This window comes from Balaenoptera borealis (assembly GCF_965194805.1).
Source record: "Balaenoptera borealis genome assembly, chromosome: 5".
Lineage (NCBI taxonomy): Eukaryota > Metazoa > Chordata > Mammalia > Artiodactyla > Balaenopteridae > Balaenoptera > Balaenoptera borealis.
Window position 1 is genome coordinate 35,809,192 of NC_138862.1, and position 21,360 is coordinate 35,830,551.

The window sequence follows — 21,360 nt, forward strand, 5'->3', positions numbered from 1 at the left end:
TGGGGGGTGACGTTTGAGCTTTGGGTGGGGCCTAGGCTCAGGACCCATGTAGCCGAAAAAGGCCCTGGAGGCAAGGCCCAGGTAGGGTGACATTCAAGCCTGGGGCAGGGCCTCTGCTTAGGACCTGCGTGGAAGGGGAGAGGCAGCATTTCAAAAGGAGGGCCTCTGGAGTGCAGCATTCCACAGTTTGGAGGTAGGGCCCTGAGTGAGTGTGTGTGGGTGGGGTTTAGGCCCAGCTCATTGAAGGGGTCTCTGAGTGTAGAGGTAGGGCTCTGTGTGGGGGTGTAGGGGTGGGGTTTGGGCTCCGCACAGCATGAAGGAGGCTCCAAGGGCAGAGGATTAGGCCCGGGAGCCCAACAGTCTTCCTGGTACCTAAGTGGACAGGGAAAGCAGTGTCCCCATTCCCTTCCATTCCCTTGTGTCCCTCCCCCACCATCTCCCCCAAGGTCTCCCTGTCCCCACTGGACCCCTAACTGTGGGTGGGTGCTGGTGGGTGTAGGAACTCTTCCTCTCCCCCAGCCACCCCTCAGGGGCGCCAGTCCCAGAGGTCTGGCCTTTACTTTTGCTCCCTCTTCCCTCCCTCCCACTCCCTCAGGACCCACGCATCTTGAGGGGATCTTGGTGTGCAGAGGATCAGGCCTGGGATCTCAGCAGGCTTCTGGTGGCCCAAGTGGTCAGGAGAAACCTGGCCATGCTCACTTTTTTTTTTTTTTTTTAAAGTTACCAACCCCTGCTTTATTTACTTATTTTTTTTAAATTTATTTTTATTTATTTATGGCTGTGTTGGGTCTTCGTTTCTGTGCGAGGGCTTTCTCCAGTTGTGGCAAGCGGGGGCCACTCTTCATCGCGGTGCGCGGGCCTCTCACTATCGTGGCCTCTCTTGTTGCGGAGCACAGGCTCCAGACGCGCAGGCTCAGCAACTGTGGCTCACGGGCCCAGCTGCTCCGCGGCATGTGGGATCTTCCGGGACCAGGGCTCGAACCCGTGTCCCCTGCATTGGCAGGCGGATTCTCAACCACTGCACCACCAGGGAAGCCCCATGCTCACTTTTGATCCTCTGCTCTCCCAATTGTTCCACAGTTTCTCCCTCAGGCTTGGGATCCCTTCCTCTCCCCCAGCCACCACTCAGGGGCACCAGTCCCGTCCTGCCTTCACTTCTCCTCCCCCTTCAGTCCCACCACACCCCACATCCTACTCGGTCACTGGGGGTTCCTCCCGTCCCTTTAGGTGTCCATGGTCCCCCACTAGTGCCGGCTAGGTGCACTAGTTGTGAGGACGTGCAAATTCCATGTCCTCCTAGTATGCCATCTTGATTCGGGGACTTTAACACCCAACTTTCACCAATGGACAGATCATCCAAAATGAAAATAAATAAGGAAACACAAGCTTTAAATGACACATTAAACAAGATAGACTTAATTGATATTTATAGGACATTCCATCCAAAAACAAGAGAATACACTTTCTTCTCAAGTGCTCATGGAACATTTTCCAGGATACATCATATCTTGGGTCACAAATCAAGCTTTGGTAAACTTAAGAAAATTGAAATCGTATCAAGTATCATTTCCGATCACAATGTTATGAGCCTAGATATCAGTTACAGGGAAAAAAATGTAAAAAATACAAACACATGGAGGCTAAACAATACACTACTAAATAACCAAGAGATCACTGAAGAAATCAAAAAATACCTAGAAACAAATGACAATGAAAACACGACGACCCAAAGCCAATGGGATGCAGCAAAAGCAGTTCTAAGAGGGAAGTTTATAACAATACAATCCTACCTCAAGAAACAAGAAAAGTCTCAAATAAACAACCTAACCTTACAACTAAAGCAATTAGAGAAAGAAGAACAAAAAACCCCCAGAGTTAGCAGAAGGAAAGAAATCATAAAGAGCAGATCAGAAATAAATGTAAAAGAAATAAAGGAAACAATAGCAAAGATCAATAAAACTAAAAGCTGGTTCTTCAAGAAGATAAACATAATTGATAAACCATTAGCCAGACTCATCAAGAAAAAAAGGGGAGAAGACTCAAATCAACAGAATTAGAAATGAAAAAGGAGAACAACTGACACGGCAGAAATACAAAGGATCATGAGAAATTACTGCAAGAAACTCTATGCCAATAAAATGGACAACCTGGAAGAAATGGACAAATTCTTAGAAAAGCACAACCTTCTGAGACTGAGCCAGGAAGAAATAGAAAATATAAACAGACCAATCACAAGCACTGAAACTGAAATTGTGATTAAAAATCATCCAACAAACAAAAGCCCAGGACCAGATGGCTTCATAGGCGAATTCTATCAAACATTTAAAGAAGAGCTAACACCTATCCTTCTCAGACTCTTCCAAAATATAGCAGAGAGAGGAACCCTCCCAAATTCATTCTACAAGGCCACCGTCACCCTGATACCAAAACCAGACAAAGATGTCACAAAAAAAGAAAACCACAGGCCAATATCTCTGATGAACATAGATGCAAAAATCCTCAACAAAATACTGGCAAACAGAATCCAACAGCACATTAAAAGGATCATACACCATGATCAAGTGGGGTTTATCCCAGGAATGCAAGAATTCTTCAATATATGCAAATCAATCAATGTGATACACCATATTAACAAACTGAAGGATAAAAACTATATGATAATCTCAATAGATGCAGAAAAAGCTTTTGACAAAATTCAACACCCATTTATGATAAAAACTCTCCAGAAAGTAGGCACAGACAGAACCTACCTCAATATAATAAAGGCCATATATGACAAACCCACAGCCAACATCGTTCTCAATGGTGAAAAACTGAAACCATTTCCACTAAGATCAGGAGCAAGACAAGGTTGCCCACTCTCACCACTGTTATTCAACATAGTTTTGGAAGTTTTAGCCAGAGCAGTCAGAGATGAAAAAGAAATAAAAGGAATCCAAATCAGAAAAGAAGAAGTAAAGCTGTCACTGTTTGCAGGTGACATGATACTATACATAGAGAATCCTAAAGATGCTACCAGAAAACTACTAGAGCTAATCAACGAATTTGGTAGAGTAGCAGGATACAAAATTAATGCACAGAAATGTCTTGCATTCCTATACAATAATGATGAAAAATCTTAAAGAGAAATTAAGGAAACACTCCCATTTACCATTGCAAAATAAAGAATAAAATACCTAGGAATAAACCTACCTAAGGAGACAAAAGACCTGTATGCAGAAAACTATAAGACAGTGATGAAAGAAATTAAAGATGATACAAACCGATGGAGAGCTATACTATGTTCTTGGATTGGAAGAATCAACGTTGTGAGAATGACTATACTACCCAAAGCAATCTATAGATTCAATGCAATCCCTATCAAACTACTGATGGCATTTTTCACAGAACTAGAAGAAAAAATTGCACAATTTGTATGGAAACACAAAAGACCCTGAATAGCCAAAGCAATCTTGAGAAAGAAAAACGGAGCTGGAGAAATCAGGCTCCTGGACTTCAGACTATACTACAAAGCTACAATAATCAAGACAGTATGGTACTGGCACAAAAACAGATATACATATCAATGGAACAGGATAGAAAGCCCAGAGATAAACCCACGCACATATGGTTACCTTATCTTTGATAAAGGGGGCAAGAGCATACAATGGAGAAAAGACAGTTTCTTCAATAAATGATGCTGGGAAAACTCGACAGCTACATGTAAAAGAATGAAATTAGAACACTCCCTAACACCATACACAAAAATAAACTCAAAATGGATTAAAGACCTAAATGTAGGCCAGAGACTACAAAACTCTTAGAGGGGAACATAAGCAGAACACTCTATGACATAAATCACAGAAGGATCCTTTTTGACCCACCTCCTAGAGAAATGGAAATAAAAACAAAAATAAACAAATGGGACTAATGAGACTTAAAAACTTTTGCACAGCAAAGGAAACCTAAACGAAATGAAAAGCCAACCCTCAGAATGGGAGAAAATATTTGCAAATGACATTTTTGTAACTGACAAAGGATTAATGTCCAAAACATACAAGCAGCTTATGCAGCTCAATATCCAAAAAACAAATAACCCAATCCAAAAATGGGCAGAATACTTAAGTAGACATTTCTCCAAAGAAGATATACAGGTTGCCAACAAACGCTTGAAAAGATGCTCAACATCACAATCATTAGCGAAATGAAAATCAAAACTACAATGAGATATCACCTTACACCGGTCAGAATGGCCATCATAAAAAGTCTACAAACAATAAATGCTGGAGAAGGTGTGGAGAAAAGGGAACCCTCTTGCACTATTGGTAGGAATGTAAATTGATACAGCCACTATGGAGAACAGTATGGAGGTTCCTTAAAAAACTAAAAATAAAACTACCATATGACCCAGCAGTCCCATTACTGGGTATATACCCTGAGAAAACCATAATTCAAAAAGAGTCATGTACCACAATGTTCAATGCAGCACTATTTACAATAGCCAGGACATGGAAGCAACCTAAGTGTCCATTGACAGATGAATGGATAAAGAAGATGTGGCACATATATACAATGGAATATTACTCAGCCATAAAAAGAAATGAAATTGAGTTATTTGTAGTGAGGTGGATGGACCTAGAGTCTGTCATACAGAGTGAAGTAAGTCAGAAAGAGAAAAGCAAATACTGTATGCTAACACATATATATGGAATATAAAAAAAAAAAAATGGTTCTGCTGAACCTAGGGGCAGGACAGGAATAAAGACACAAGCGTAGAAAATGGACTTGAGGCAATGGGGAGGGGGAAGTGTAAGCTGGGACGAAGTGAGAGAGTAGCCTTGACATATATACACTACCAAATGTAAAATAGATAGCTAGTGGGAACCAGCTGCACAGGGAGATCAGCTCAGTGCTTTGCAACCACCTAGAGGGATGGGATAAGGAGGGAGATGCAAGCGGGAGGGGGGATATGGGGATATACGTATGCATATAGCTGATTCACTTTTTTATACAGCAGAAACTAACACAACACTGTAAAGCAATTATACTCCAATAAAGATGTTAAAAAAAAAAGATATCATGGATAATTTATCCTGATGTGAGTTGTATAAATGAATAAAATGTTTTATAGACTGAAATGCTCTTATAGAGCTTTTTAGCCACACAGACTCTAAGATATGGAGGTACCAACCTAGAATGACATTGAACAAATTGAAGCAAATAATTGCTCTCCAAAGTACTTTAAAGGTGCCAAGAGAATCTGTAGAGTATAGTGGTTAAGGGCACACACACTGGAGCCAGATTGGCTGCCTTCAAGTCCCATTTTATTTATTGGCTTGGCCAAAAAGTTCATTCGGTTAGTATGTACTCTGTTCAATAAAGTTCTTCGTGAAAATGAAAAATGTGGCTTTTAGGTTTACTCAAACCCGAATGAAGTTTTTGCCAACCCAATACTTTCCAGCTGAGTTTCTAATGACAGTTACTAATGTGTGCCTCACTTTCGTCATTTGCAAAATAAGCGTAACAGTGGTCCCTAGCTCATAGATAGATTTGTTGTGATAATTCAATGAGCATACCTAGGTAAAGCACTTTGATCTGAACCTGAGGCATAGGAAGTACTATAAAGTGCTTTTTAATGCTACTACTCTTCTAGTAGTTTTCTAAATGCAGTGCCAATTTCAACTGACAAACTAGATTGTGAGTTTCTGAGTTCAGGAGATTGTGTCATCTTAATTCTTTTTTCCTTCTCATTGCCCAGCAGGTGGTTTATGTAACATGTGACATCACACACACAGAAATAAACAAACCAACAGCCCTTACCAAACAGTATTTCCTGAAGTGTCCTCTTAATAATTGTTGTCAGCATCCAACTGGTATAGATATCTATAGTTTACCTGAAGGATTGAGTTGATTCAGAACTTTATGATGACAATCCAAGTCTTAAAAAAAGTCATACTGTACTCCGAAATCAGCTTTATATAATATACAATAAGCTTTGCTACTCTGTTAATTTAATTATAAATACAAAAAATTATGGATTCTGTGCCATCATATGCTAATAAAATTTCTTACACTCTCCTCAATAGTATTATTTCCCAATTTGTTCTTTGGAAATCCTTAAGCCAGTATGGCTGGAACAGTAATATTCTTGTACAATGTATATTGACCTTCTTTTTCTAGAATTCTTCAAATTCTGCTAATCTTTTTTAATGTGTTTTACACTGGGGTCACATTTTCCTACACCAGGATCCTTAATGTTATATGAGAGAACAAAATTGCTAAAGAGGATTTTCCTTCTTACATCATACACTTCATGCTGCTAAATTCTTGCTTTGCTTCTATATCCTAGGAAGGATGATTGGGGCTGTAGCAGTATCTATCTCCTTTGAGTTGAATATCGTGTCCTGAGGCAGTGTGCTCTGTCATATTCTGGTGTATACATCAACATGTCACAGTACAGTGAGGGATGGAGGATGTTGTTGTTGGTCTTTTTTTTTAAATTTCCGGTGGGAAATGGAAAATCCTAATTGGAGTGTGAAGTGAAAATGATTTTCCATTTGCCAAAGCCGTGGACAGCATATGCTTCTTGGCTGTCCTGACTAAAAAGTTTCATTGGCGGGTTATCTCAGGACAGTTACTGTTTAACCTCTCCACCCCTGATTTAGAGTAGGCTGCCTTTGCCTTCAGCCAGTACTCAATACGGATCTTTTAAATAAATTACTATGAATGTTAAGACATTTATTTCCATATCCAGTGTGAACTGACAACTGAAGCAGTATACAATATAATAAAGAAGAGTAGAATGCAGTGTAAAGTATAATAAAGAGTGAATGCCAAATATATATAGGACTAAGATATTTTAAATTGGTGTAAGGAAATAAATGTGACATTTATTTTCACATTTTAAAAATTTCCTCAAGACAGTACTTTGAATATTGTATAACATAGTATTCTGGCTTAATAGTGTGAATTAAAAGAATACAAAGTTTAATAGTTGCTACCTCAAAATGCAGCAGCTTGAAAAATTTATTAGTGTTCACGCGTCTATAGATCACCTGGTTTGTTCTTATCTGAGCTGAGCTTACTCAAGTCTATAGTCAACCTTGTTTTGAATGCTCAGCTCTGCCAGTTTTAGAAGGGCTGTGTCATATGTTTGAGGGTCAAATATCTTTACATTAGTCTGTGATTTCCTCATCTGTGACAATTAGACTCTTCTCCACATCATCTCTTATATTCCAGCAGGCTTTTCTGGATTTGTTAAGTTGGCAGTAGCCAGGTTCTGTGTAGAAGTATATTAAGACCTTTGAGATCCCTGCTTGGAATTTCACACAAACATTCTGTTGGACCAAGCAACCCACAGGGTTAGCCTATATTAAATGTTTGGGGAAATATACCCTTTCTATGGATGATGTGGTTTGAAAGTTACATTGAAAATGGCTTTGATACAAGAAGTATTGAGGCGATTTTTATAATGTCTATTCCATAACTTTAAGAAAATGTACTAAAATATCTATTTTATCATTTATGGTTTGTCTTTTTTCTATGGAGAACACTAGTAACATAAAATATTTTAATTGCCATCTTTAACCGTACATCTGATTTTTAAAAAGCCTATTACATAGCCATTTGACATTTTAAAGTTGTTGTTCTGCCATTACATTGTTATGTATTATCTCTGGAGAGAATACTATTGGCTTATTCTTCAAACTGAGGTAAGGGTATCTTGAGACTACATGAAGTATTGCAAGGGATAACTGGACAAGGATAGAGGATAGGTTTCTAGTTAATCAGCCACAGTGGAAAGTTCTAAATTCAGGCATATTTGGAGTAGCAAAATACAGTGTCTCCCCACAAAGAACTTACAGATTATTTGAAAAATAAAACAACAACACAGAAAATAGTATTTTGTGTAGCTGCACAGCCTTACCCATTGTTGTAGCATCAGGTGCATTCTGGAGGAAGCACAGGGAGAAATGATGTTGGGAATATTGATGTATCATGGAGAATTTGTTTGCCTTAGTGATTTTGGAGTTTATCATGAAAGAGACAGGAAGACACCAGTGAGTGGACTTGAATAATCTTATGTCCTAGGAAGGAAAAGAAAGAGAACTAGCATTAGGTTAGCACTTGACATGTTCAACCTCTGATGCTTCTTGCCAAATGGTATGTTATTTTATTTTCACAGAAATCCTAGAGCTGATACCATCTTCAATTTACAGACAAGGATACTGAATCAGATAGGTTAATTGATTTATCTAAAGTCATGCATCTACAAAAAGTTATAAGATTTTATACAGTTTGTTTAATTCACTACTCTGTTTTCCCCTATATTAGAGATTTATCTAGAAATGGTGTTGAGTAGCACTTGAGTTGAAATTATTGGCAGTAAGACAGGTTGGGAGTTGATTAAAATAGCTAGATTAAATATAATGCAGATTTGAGCCAAGGAGTTTCCTGTGAAGGGAAGAGAAACAAATGCTTTGGCATAAAATTTGGTGAATGTCTTTTAATCATGTGACCTAGAATGTTGAGCTCTCACAAAATTAATTGAAGCAATGCTTGATGAAAAATTATTACCTATGTGCAAAAATAATCCACTGAAAGACAGTTTAAAATTACGCTAATTAAAACTATTCAGTATGTTTCCACAATCATGGAAGCACTGTGTTTTATTTTGGCTCATTCAGTTATTTTATGTATTCTGCAAAATGGCTGAGTTACTATTTCCATCCTCTATATGAGGCAGAGATATTTTTCAGTATAATTTTGGAAATTTTTCATAGAAAAATGTGTATAGGTGCAAAGACATTATTTGACTTTATTTGTCAGTAAGCTATAAAATATTCATGCACAATATTTCATTTATTCTGATAATGTGAGAACAGTTTTCATGCTTATTGCAAATGCTTATTCTGAAATAAAATATTTTCTTCCTTTTACATATGCATTATACAACAAAAATATTTTAACTGGTACAACAGTACTAGCTGAAAGTGATTCAAATCAGACACATGCCGTGATACAAGCCAAACATTTTCTTTTTTTTTAACTTAAAATTGTTTTCTCATAGAATAACTCATATTTTACCCTTAAAGGATTTTCTTTCTTTCATTTGTGGAAAGACCAGGTGGGTCACACAGGTCATTCACAGTTATGAAAGAAACAAAAAATCTCTCTTCAGTGGTGAGATATCCTTTATTTTTCACTGGAAAACAAATTATTTGCTTGGATGGAAACCTTTTGTATAGCAGTGTAATTGCTGATATCTGTGGGGTGGCTTGGAAAATGAGATGCTCTGTCTCAAGGAGTTATAACTTATCCTTGTGCTTATAACTTATAACTTATCCTTATAAAATTTGAATAAATAAATAGGAGCCGACCTTGGAGTTTCTTGCAGTGAAGAGATACATGAAACACAGCTGAGAAATCAGGACTAAACCTCAAATGATAACAACTAAACATGGTAAAATTATTTAGCAGTGGGATTAGGCTTTTTTTTGTTTGTATTATGTACACTTTAAACATTTTTCTACATTTTTTCATAAAGATTTTGATTCTCCCTGATCTCCAAAAAGCAGATATGTATATAAAGCTAATAAATGTTTAAGAAATTAAAATGTAATCATCTTTAGCTGTCTTATTTTTGTTTAATTGGAATAATAACATTGTGCCAAGTGATCTATACAATAGGAGATAAATGACTTATTCATTAATTCACTCAACAACTATTTATTGAATGCCAGCTATGAGTCAAACTCTCTTCTTGACACTGTAAGTTGAGCAATAACTGAAATAACCAAAATGTGTTTTATCTTGGAGTTTGAAACTAGTAGAAGTAGAAAGAATATAAACAAACAAATATAGGTCAGTTTGTGATAATGCTATGAAGAAATAGAAGGCTGCCTGGGAAGGCCTCTCTGAAAAGGTAATCGAGCTAGAATAAATATTTTAGGGAAGGGATAGAGCAAGCCTTGAAGGTGTCCAAGGTAGAAGGGAACCAAGTGCAAAGGCCCTGAGGGCAAAAGTGTTTGGTGTGTTCCTGGAACATCAAGGAAGTGAGTGAGGCTATATTAAAATTGTATGCTAAGCTGATATTTATGTAGAAGATAAGGAAGATTGGTTCTTATATAATTTAATATAAAATTTTATTAACTTTGAAATATCAAATTCTTATTCTCCCTGATATTTTGATTTAATTCTTAACTGATGTACCTATCAGTGTTCATGAATTTTGTTTGTCAAATTTGTGGTAATTTGAGGAATTTAAGGTAACATTAAAAACTTAAGATTTTTCTTCCTTCACCTCCTATTCCATCCATTACCCAATATTGGAGCAGGATTTAACACTGACATGTTCCAAAGAACTGAAAATAAGGGGAGAAGAGCATGATCAGTTGCAGAAACTAAGTTCACAGGCATGCCTGTGCCTGAAATATCAAGGTTTTGACCAAAAATAGTTCACATGGAACCAGATTGGAAAATATAGTTTTGATATTGTGATTTATAATAATTATATATCTAGTCTTCATCCATTTCTGGCACAGAGCTTCTAAAACCCTTGGAATTTCGTAAGTGATGAGAGCATAAAGGTATCTTTTGTTATGTTAATTGGGTAACTTTCTGCTGGTTGCCAGAAGAACCAACCATGTGATTGGAGGGTTGGAACTTTCGGTCTTACCTCCTGATCTCTGGAGAGTGGAGAAGGGCTGGAGGTTGAATTGATGGCCAAATAGCTAATGATTTAATCAATCATGCCTATGGACTAAGCCTCCATAAAACCCCAAAAGGACATGGTTCAGAGAGCTTCTGGGTTGGTGAACTCCTGGAAATTTGGGATATTGTTGTGCCTGGAGAGGGCTTGGGAGCTCTGTGTCCTTTCCTCATATTACCCTATGCATTCTTCCACCTGGCTCTTCTGAGTTACCTTCAATCTAGTAAGCAAAATATTTCTCTAAATTCTGTGAGCTGCTCTAGCAAATTAATCAAACCCAAGGAGGGGAGTCATTGGAACACCCAATCTTCAGCTAGTGGGTCAGAAATTCAGGTGGCAACCTAGACTTGAGATTGGCAAGTGAAGTGGGGTAGGGGGCAATCTTGTAGGACTCTTCACCTGTGGGATCTGATGCTATCTCTAGGAAGTGTCAGAATTGAATTATAGGACATACAGCTGGTGTCCTAGAATTGCTTGGTGGTGTGGGAAAACCACCTCCTCCCACATTGTAACTGGGTGCAGAATCATAATAGAGAAAGCTGAATAAAATATTGTTTTCCTGAGAAAGGAGCACAATATCACAGGAAGTGTGTAGAGGAGAACTTAGCCATAGAGTTTGAAGGACAAAGGGGATTATTAGGACTGGCAATGTGATAGAGAACATTCCTCCTGGATTGTCTTTACCCTTAAAGATAAGCAGGTTGGCAATAGTAACAGGAGGAAGACCAGTGGTGCACCCATTTGGAAAACATAAGGGCAGGGAGTTTTCTACAGGCACAGACACACTATGTTCTACAGTGAGATCCAAGCCAATAAAAGCACACAGCGATGTTCCCAGTATAGAGTCTTCTCCAAACAGAGAGTTGACAAATACAAAGATGAAATTCTCTTGCTGACAATACAGCTCCCCCAGTTCCCAACCATTGCAGAAGATACTTAGACTAATATCAATGTGCCCTCTAAGAGGATCCGAGAGGAACCTAATCAAATCTAGGATAAATGTGAGGGCATCTAAGGAGTGCCCAGTCATTATATTTTTAGAAAATACCAGATCTTCATAGACTCCCATTATTCAATGGGTAAAAATGGAACATTTGGAAAGATTACTATATAGTTTTTAGAAACTTAAATATCTCCCACTTACTTCCTGAAGCACTGTGTCCCCCTTCTTGATTTCCATGGCCCACACCAAGGGCAGGAACCTTAGACTGTTATATTTTCCCTAACACCTAAAAACGGTTCCTGCCTCTCAGATGTCCAGTAAATATATAGAAAATAAGTGGATGGATCTCTCTGACTTTTCCTTTTAACATTACCATCGTAATTTCTTCTTAATCTGCCCAGCCCTAAATATGGCTTATGTCCTGAGCCTTCTTTACTCATACTCCCCAGTCATCCTAATAACAAATCTGGTAATGATGTCACTGATGCTTGGATCTGTAACTATTCATATCTTCAGTTGTATGCTTGACATGTCTACCTGAGTATCAAAACCTCAAATTCAGCATCTCTAAAATTGAATTATTATTTTTCTTATTAAATCTGATTATCCTCCTAGATGACCTATCTCAGCCAATAGTGACTTTATTTACCCAGCTGCCAAATCAAAAACTTTGTCTTCACTTTTGATTTGTTTCTCTCTCTCCCCTACATCTCAACAATAATTTTTCTCTAAACCAGAAAGTAAGCTCTCCAATCCATCCACCTCTTTCTGTCCCCACTATCATCAACCTAGTTCAAGTCATCATGGTCTCTTACTTGAATAACTGCTTCAGCTTTCTAACTGGCCTAACTGCCCACTGTTTAGCATCCTCCAACACAATCTCTCCCAGATGTGAATCTGCTCACAGTTACTTGCCTATTTAAAAGTCTTTTGTGGTCCCATTGCTTTTAGGATGAAATTCAAAGTTCTTACCATGACTTTAAAAACCCTATGTGATCTTTCTCATATTTATTTCTCATTTCTCTCCACTTCACTTCCAGAAAATTTTGTTACCGAAACTAAAATTTTTTTTTTTTAACTTTTTTGAATGCAGTGTTGTTCTCTCTCATCTCTAGATCTCTGCACATGCTCTTCTCTGTCTGAGAAACATTTCTCCTCTTTTTCTTCTCTCCCCTTTCCTAACCCTTCCCCTGAGCTAAAATCCCCAAGTCTTAGTTTTGGCATCACTTGATTTGGAAATCTTTTTATGATCAGTAAATCTGGATTAGGGTCTCATCCCAAACCTTGCTGCAATTCTATCAACAGACTCATCAAACTCTCTGTTGATGTGCCTAGGTTTCCCACCAGAATGGAATATCTGTGAGGGCAGGAATATGTTCCTGTTGACTGGTAAAGAGCATGTACATTGTAAGTGATCTATAAATAGTTTTAAATGAATAAATGAATGATCAAAGATATGCAACAAAGTGTTAACTGTGATTACCCTTGTGCAGTCTGATTAAAGATTTTATAATATTCTGCCTTATACTTTTCTGTTTTAACTAAATGTTTTCAATTAACATGTGATGGTTAGTATTTTTAATGTGTCAATTTGACTGGGCTAATGGATACCCAGATAGCTGGAAAAACATTATTTCTGGGTTTGTCTGTGAGGGTGTTCTGGAAGAGATTAGCATTTGAATTGGTAGACTAAGAAGATCTCCCTTATCAATGTGGATGACATCATCCAATATGTTGAGGGCCTGAATAGAACAAAAAGGTGGAAGAAGAGTAAATTTTTTCTCTGTTGAACTGGAACATACACTTTATCTTGCCCTTGAATATTGGCACTCCTGGTTCTTGGGCCTCTTCAGACTCAGACTGAACTACATCATTGGCTTTCCTGGTTCTCCAATTTGCAGAGGGCAGATCATGGGACTTCTTGATAACAGTCCATAATCTCATGGGTCAATCCCTATAACAAATCTCTCTCTTTCTCTCTCTGTGTCTCTGTTTCTGACTCTGTCACTGTGTCTCTCTGTGGCCCCATATATATACATATATGTGTATATATATATATATATCAGATAATATAATTATATATATATATATATGATCTCTGCAAAAAATCTTATTTATATATGTCCTACTGGTTCTTTTCTCTGGAGCACACTAATCTTATACACATGTATTATACCACTTTACTATTGATTAACCCAAATATAGCATTTCTGCATGTTTTAGGTTTTAAGGTATAACTGAGATGAAGTAGACTACAATATTTGTTGTTATACCTATGTGAGCTAATTCTGTTTTTAAAACATCATTTGCTAGTCTTACTTTCAGCCAAATTTTAAAATATTTATGCCTATTCTTTCAGCTGAGAAGGAGAAGTTTTGCATGTGTGGAAAAAAAGCACACTGTAGTAGTATTCTCTTAATTTTTGAATGTAATATAAAATAAAGTAAAATTTACTTTAAATATACTCATTCCTTGAATGCTATCATGGAAATATGCATTACCAATTTACTAGTCTCAAATATATCTTAATATTCCATTTCCTTCTTCTCCAAGCCCCTTCTAATAATAAAGGTACACTCATTGAAAACTTAGCTATTCACTTTTTTTTTTTTTTTTTTAGAATTATATGACTATAAAATTTACCTTAATTTTGGGCCTCCTTGGGTTGTCTATCAAGAAGTTTAATGTTGCTCAATCAATGCTTGGTAACTGAATAAACTATCAATAAAATATTACTAGCTGACAAGTATGTTCTTAATCAGATAGCAAAATGAATTTATATAGTATCATTGACCCTATGCTCAGCATTTTTTTATCCTTAAAAACATTGGCAGTAGTTGTAATCAATCTTAGATTACTTAACCTCTCTGAAAAACAATTATTTATCTATAAAATAAAGATAATTAATTTCCTACCTTATATTTCTTATAGAATTAAATGAGATGATGCATTTGAAATATATACATTGTACATAATAAGCACTCAATAAATGTCATTTCAAAGTGATTAGAAACATCTTGCCCATTATTCACAATCAGAGCATATGTATTCATTGTTTTTTTTTTTTTTTCTATTTTGTAGAATAATCTGCATTGTGTAGTATCATGGCAGTCCTTTCTTGCCAAGTCTATGTAAATTTAATATTCCTCTAATGTTTTACTTGAGCTTTATGAGCTCTTAGAAGGAGTTATCACCCATCATTCCTGACTTATAAAGAAGCCTAATACAGGAAAAAAACAAGTTTTTCAGTTTTCAATTATTACTGCTTTAAATCATTTTGTTTAGAAAATATCCAGAAACTTCCTATTAGAATGCTGATTATAGAGGTGACTAGGCACGACATTAAGTCTTTCAGTGGACTAGGGTACCACTTGGAAAAGTATCTCTGTAGTGAGTTAATTGGTACTCTAGACCAAGAGCATTACTGTATCTTCAAAAATGCCTTACTTTACCTGGAAAAAATTCATGACAAAAAATCTTCCAACCAATGAAGACGTGGGATTAATACTTATACACTTAAAGTAACTCACCTTCTCAAAATAAGCGAAATTACTCTAATTCTATTCAGATTTGAAAGCCCATTGTTATGATTTATTTCAACATTTACCGTATGGCAATAGTGCACTAAGCAAGCCAGAGTGACAATTCTACAAGGATACCAGTAATTATTCAGGTTAAACTAGTTTTATTACATATGTGCCAAAACCCAATTTTTAAGCATGGATAACTTCATTTTACTTATTTCAAACTCAAAGTCATAGAGGACATCATACACATATAATAAAAAGCTTTAAAAATTTCAGTTGTTTGCTAGCCATCTGTGACAAGCTTCAAAAACTTGAAAAGGAAGACTACTCACAAAGCAGAGAATATGGGTACACCACCAAACAATAACCCACAAATGAAAGAAGAAACTGAAAATTCAACCAGAAATAAACCCCTGATTGTTCTCCTGTCAGCCTGTCACCTACATGAAACAGCTGCTAAAGCAAAGACAGACACAGCAGCTGTTGCTACTAAGAGTACTAATGCTAAAGCTTTTCACAAAGACTTTTATTTTCATTAATATAAAACTGTGCCGACATATTTCATCAATCCGGTGACACTGCCCATCTCAATAGGCTCTCAATAAGGCCTCTGCCAGTGTCACAGTTTTGTCCAGTTTAGCATTCGTACCATTTTATTAAAGTATTAGAACTTAAGCTACTCTCTTCCCTGTTTTGTATATTAGTGAAGAAGATTTTAAAAAATCTTTCAAATAGGCATTCTTATTTGAAATGCCAATTTTAGACACACCAGATTCCTCCACATATTAGTCCATGGATAAAAGCAGGAAAACAGCTAATCTCGCAAGTACTTTCCAAAGAAAGAGACACAGCAAAGAGAAGTAACAAACAACAAAGGAAACCTGAAAATTCAAATATGAAGCATAAAATAATTCAGACCCCAGCTCTTATAACTCCTAAAGTTACTGTACCTCAATTTCTTTGTCTATGCAGCTCCCTAGGCTTGGAATGCCCTTACATCCTTTTCTTTTCTTTTTTTTTAATTGGGGTATAGTTGCTTTACAATGTCGTGTTTCTGCTGTACAACAAAGTGAATCAGCTATATGTATACATATCATCCCCTTCCTCTTGAACTTCCCTCCCCCCCATCCCACACATCTGGGTCACCACAGAGCATGGACCTGAGCTCCATGTGCTATACAGCATGTTCCCACTAGCTATCTGTTTTACACATGGTAGTGTATATATGTCAATCCCAATCTCCCAATTCATCCCACTCCCTCTTACCCTCCCACCCCCGGGTCCACATGTCCGTTCTCTATGTCTGTGTCTCCTTTCAACTTGGTTACTTCTAATCATTCCTAAACATTCTTGAGATGAAATGTCACGTCCTCTTTTAGGTTCCCCTAGGCGGAGTTAAATAGGCCCTTATCTATTTGTTATTAATTTTATACATACTTCTATGTAACATTTATTATACTGTAATGTAAAGACCACTGTCTTGTGAACTACTGAGGGCATGAACTTGCTTTCTTCACTTGGTAATTCCAGTACCTAGCTCAGAACCTGTTTAACCTAAGCACAACAAATATTTCATGAGTGAATGAATAACAATGTTGCCCCAATAGAAATTAGCCAAAGATAAAATTGTTATCTTCTGTACCTTGAACTGTATAACCTGGTATCAGAAAGATTTTTTCTACTGAAAGGAGAAGATACGGAGCAAAGATACTGAAGAACACATACAAGTCAAATTGGTATTCTGTTTTAAATAATTGGTGACCCTTTATTTTCCGTATGTAAAATGGAATCAGTTTTGCGCATAACACTTTTACTATGGATTTAGAAACGTTAAATTTTGTTCAGAAGATAGATCAGGATAGAAGACATGGAATTATATCATCAAAAATATATTTGATGTCACATATTAACTTTAACATTGAGAACAGATGTCTCAGAGAAGAAAAAGACTAGAAAAGGGACCAGTGGATTAAAAAATACTTAGAGAGATACTGTTCAACTGAAGACTTAACAATGAATATGTTAACAATTAGTAAAATCCAAAAATAGAATGAGATATTGTAGAAAGTAGCAAATTTTTTGTCCATGAAGATATTCAAACACTTGGTAGAGGGAATTCAGTCATTAAATGGACCGTAAGACTAGCTTAATTTTAAAGACTCTTCCTTTTTCTAAATTCCATAGTACTAATATTGTAGTTACCAAAGTTAGGGTAAGACATCATTTCAATTTTACGGCATATTTTAGCGCTTTTTTTTTTCTATTATAGTGCTTTAAGGACATTGTTAATGCTTCCTTTCATAAAATCAGTTCAGCTATGGGAAATCCCGGGTTTATACAAAGTTCCCTGGATTTGAAGTTAAAATAAAATTGCTATAGATTTTAGCTCAGTGTTTTTAATAATGTGGGATTTATCACTTTTGTGTTACTGTATAACTCTAATATCTCAAACTCTTTCTCTACAAATGGCAAACTTTTGATTTTATTTTATTTTATTTATTTTGGGGGGGGGCATCTTCCAACCTCAAAATGACTGCTCTCATCACTTTATTGTGCTAATAGTCCTCACCATTCAACACAGCAAGAAAAAAATAAAATGCATCTCGACTGGCAGAAAGTACTAAAACTGTCTTCATTCTCAGACAACATGATTGTCTATTTAGAAATCCAATGATAGCTATAAAAAAACTGTTAGACATAACAAGTGAGGTGAGCAAATTGACAAAATATTGCACTGTATATGAAAGTATTAAAAATATAAAATAGTTATATATCTGAAAAATGTGTATAGGGCCTTTACACTGAAAACTGTAAAACATTTCTGAGAAAGTAAAGAACACCTAAATCACAGAGATAACCATGTTCACAGGGAGAACACTCAACATTGTTAAAATGCCTATTATCAGTGCAATCTCAATCAAAATACCAGTAAGCTCTCTTTTATAAATTGACAATATATGTAAAATATATATACAGTTATAATTCAACATAATATAATTTAATCACTCCTCTCCTCTTTCTCTCTCTCTCTCTATATATACATATATATATATATTTTTTTTTTTTTTTTTCCTAAATGAGCTTTCCTAATTTACCTTACTTCTACTGATTTTTGAAAGTAAGTTGTTTATCTCATATTTGTCATATTTGGGTTTTAAGATTTTTCAAGTTTTTTTAATATGCTATATGAGAAAAAATGGTTTATATTTTATTTTTCATTTCTGTGGTTATTAACTATGATTAACTTTTTCATATATTCGTTTACCATTTGTATTTGTTATTATAAGGGGGGGGGTCTCTTTCTGGCTAAGCTCTCAAACTACTAAAATGTTTCTCAAGCATCAATATTAGTGATATTCATACTACACTTTTAAGCCTTTCTCTGTAATTTTTGTAGCAAGTATGAGATATTTGATTTCATACTTAACAAATATTAAAATTTTTTATAGTCAAGTAATATTTCTTTATGATTTTGCCAATAATATCTGAGCTGAGAAATTCCTTACCTAGAGTATAATAGATTCACTTTCATCTAGTTTTCCTTTCATTTCATTTCTTATAATTAACCTTTTAACTTTACTTGATATTTCCTTTGGTGTACATTGTGAAGTGAAGATATAATCTGTATATTTGTTTTGCTTTTTCCCCAGTTGGTTGTGAACTAACTGCTTCATAATATTTCATGAATACCCTCTCCTTCACAAAGGGTCCGGAGTACTTATTTGGAGCTTGGCTATTTCTGATTAGTATCTTGCTACCTATTGATGTTGGCCTTCTAGGTCAAAGCTTTTCAGATCAATTTTTATTTTCAAATATTTTTCTCTTCTTTTCATGATGATATTCTTCTAAGTGAACAATGAATCATTTATCTACGTTCCAAAATGTCATCCAAATTAAAGTTTACATGACATTATGTTGTTGCTAATAATTAAATTGGTGAATGGGTCTACTTACAGTTTATTTTCTAAATCAAAGCAAGTGTTTATCTTTTTCACTTATGTGTATCATCTTTATAGAAGTTATAAAATAAATTACTCCTGAATATAAATTTTTAAAAAATATAAGTACTTAGTCATATACAGATGTTTTTCATGGGGTCATTTTAGGAAGCACAGTATCAGTAAACATATTTTCTCTTTCATAAATTCTCACTGAGCAATCATGATGTGCTTGGTTAAATGCTATGTACAGGCATGGGTAATTATAAATAAAATGCATGGTCACTTATCCCATAGCAATCAAGGATTATGGACAATAAAGGGTTTTGAAATTCAAGATATGTTAAGGAGCTTAGAATTGGTCTTGAAAGAAGTATAGTTCCTGAGCTGATTTATGACATTAGAAAAGTGGGTTTTTAGAAAAAATTGTCAGATTATCATCTGATTAGCTGTGTGCAGAATAAATTAGAAGGTGAGAAAGCACAGAAAGGAAAAGCAATTAAAAATATACAACAATAATACAAATGGGTCATTAAAAACTAGGTAAGGATGGTAACAATAACATGGAAGGAAAAGAAATAATATGAAAAACATTACAAATGTAAAATTGATAGTAATTTAATCATTCAATAGATAATTATTAAACCTAGTGTGTGTCAGACACTGGGCAAAGTGAGAAGAGTACAAATATGGAAAAGCAACCTATTTGTCCTTTGAAAGCTCTCCATATAGAAAAAGACCAAGAAAGAGACAAATAACTCATGATAGCACTAGATTTACACATTGTATAATCATGAACCGAAGTGTTACAAGTGACTGATATTATAAATACATGCAGAGAAGTGATAGATCTACCTGGCTTTCAATCGAGATTGGAATATTTATTCTGAATCTATTCATACAACAGATATTTGTAGATGGCATTTGGAAATTGTTAGACACTAAGGATACACAAGTAAACCGCATAGCTATGGTCCCAACATATGTAAAACTCAAAATTTGGTGAAGGGAATGAATGTGTAACAAGGTAATTATCATACAATGTGATAAGCACTGGAATGGAAGAGATGATATATTGGTATGTGAGAACACAAAAGAGGGAACTAATCCATATATTGCACGTCAAGATGAATATTTATTTTTAAGCACAAATGAAATAATATTACAGAAAATTTTTGTGCCTTGGGCCAAAAAGCAAGAATCAATTTCATATTATCTAAGTTCTCTATGAATAAAAAAATCAAAATTAATAGATAAATTAATAATCATACATATATTTGGAAAGTAATAAAATTCAGTATGTAAGTTGAAGAAGAAATTATAGTGGAACTACACACTATTCAGACCCAAGAAAGATGAAACCCTATATGGCAAAATTTCTAGGATATAGATAAAGCAATATTTTAAAAGTAGTTTATACAATCATTAATGAATACATTGCAAAGAAGAAAGACTAAAGTGAGTTAGTAAGGTGTTTGACTCATTATATTAAAAAATGATAGAGTAAACTTGATGAAAGTAAAATAATGAAAATCAGAGCAGAAATTGAGATAAAATGCAAAACAGGAGAAAATTAACAAAACAAAATAATACATCATGGAAAAGTTTTTTAAAGATAAAACTATGATCTTATTGGTGCAGAACATTGCAACAGAAGGCATAAATATGTAAAGTATGAAATAAGCAATATAACATCAATAAATATTATGTATTCCTAACAAATATTCTAAAATGTCAATACATTTGAAAATATTAAAAAATTGAACAATTTTAAGCCTAAAGTGTAGATTCCAAAACTGACAGAAGAGAATATCTGAGTAGATCTATAATTATTATAAAAACTCAGTAAAATGTAAAAAAAAAAAAATCACCCTACTTCTGCCTTTGGTAAATCTACTAATCAATCAGTGAGTCAGTCAGTCAGTCCTAGACTGCTATGAGTCAATTCTGTCAAATGTTCCAGGAAGAAATGTTTCCTATATTATATAATATTTTCTAAAGAATAGAAAAACATGGTAAATCTACCTAGTTTATTTTAGGAAGCTAGTATTATATATAATTGATATTAAAAACATTTAAATACATTATAAGAACAAATCTAGAGGAAAATTTCACTGATATAAATACATGCAAAAACCCTAAATAAAATATTAAAAAAACAAATGTAGCAATAGAAAAAATACATGAGAAATTCTAGAAAGTCTTATAAAGAGTAACAAAATCCTACAGCAAACTTTATATATAAGGGTGAAAATACAAGCA

The 21,360-nt window shown here is 35.2% G+C and overlaps 1 long non-coding RNA gene across 1 annotated transcript in view; it reads right to left on the reverse strand.

The window, feature by feature from the left end:
- LOC309628915 overlaps window positions 1-21,360 on the reverse strand; it is an 85,513-nt gene that overhangs the window by 24,917 nt on the left and 39,236 nt on the right. Inside the window, exon 3 of the long non-coding RNA XR_014244779.1 lies at window positions 7,907-8,066. This is a non-coding gene — a long non-coding RNA (uncharacterized lncRNA). The remainder of the gene's footprint in view (window positions 1-7,906; window positions 8,067-21,360) is intronic.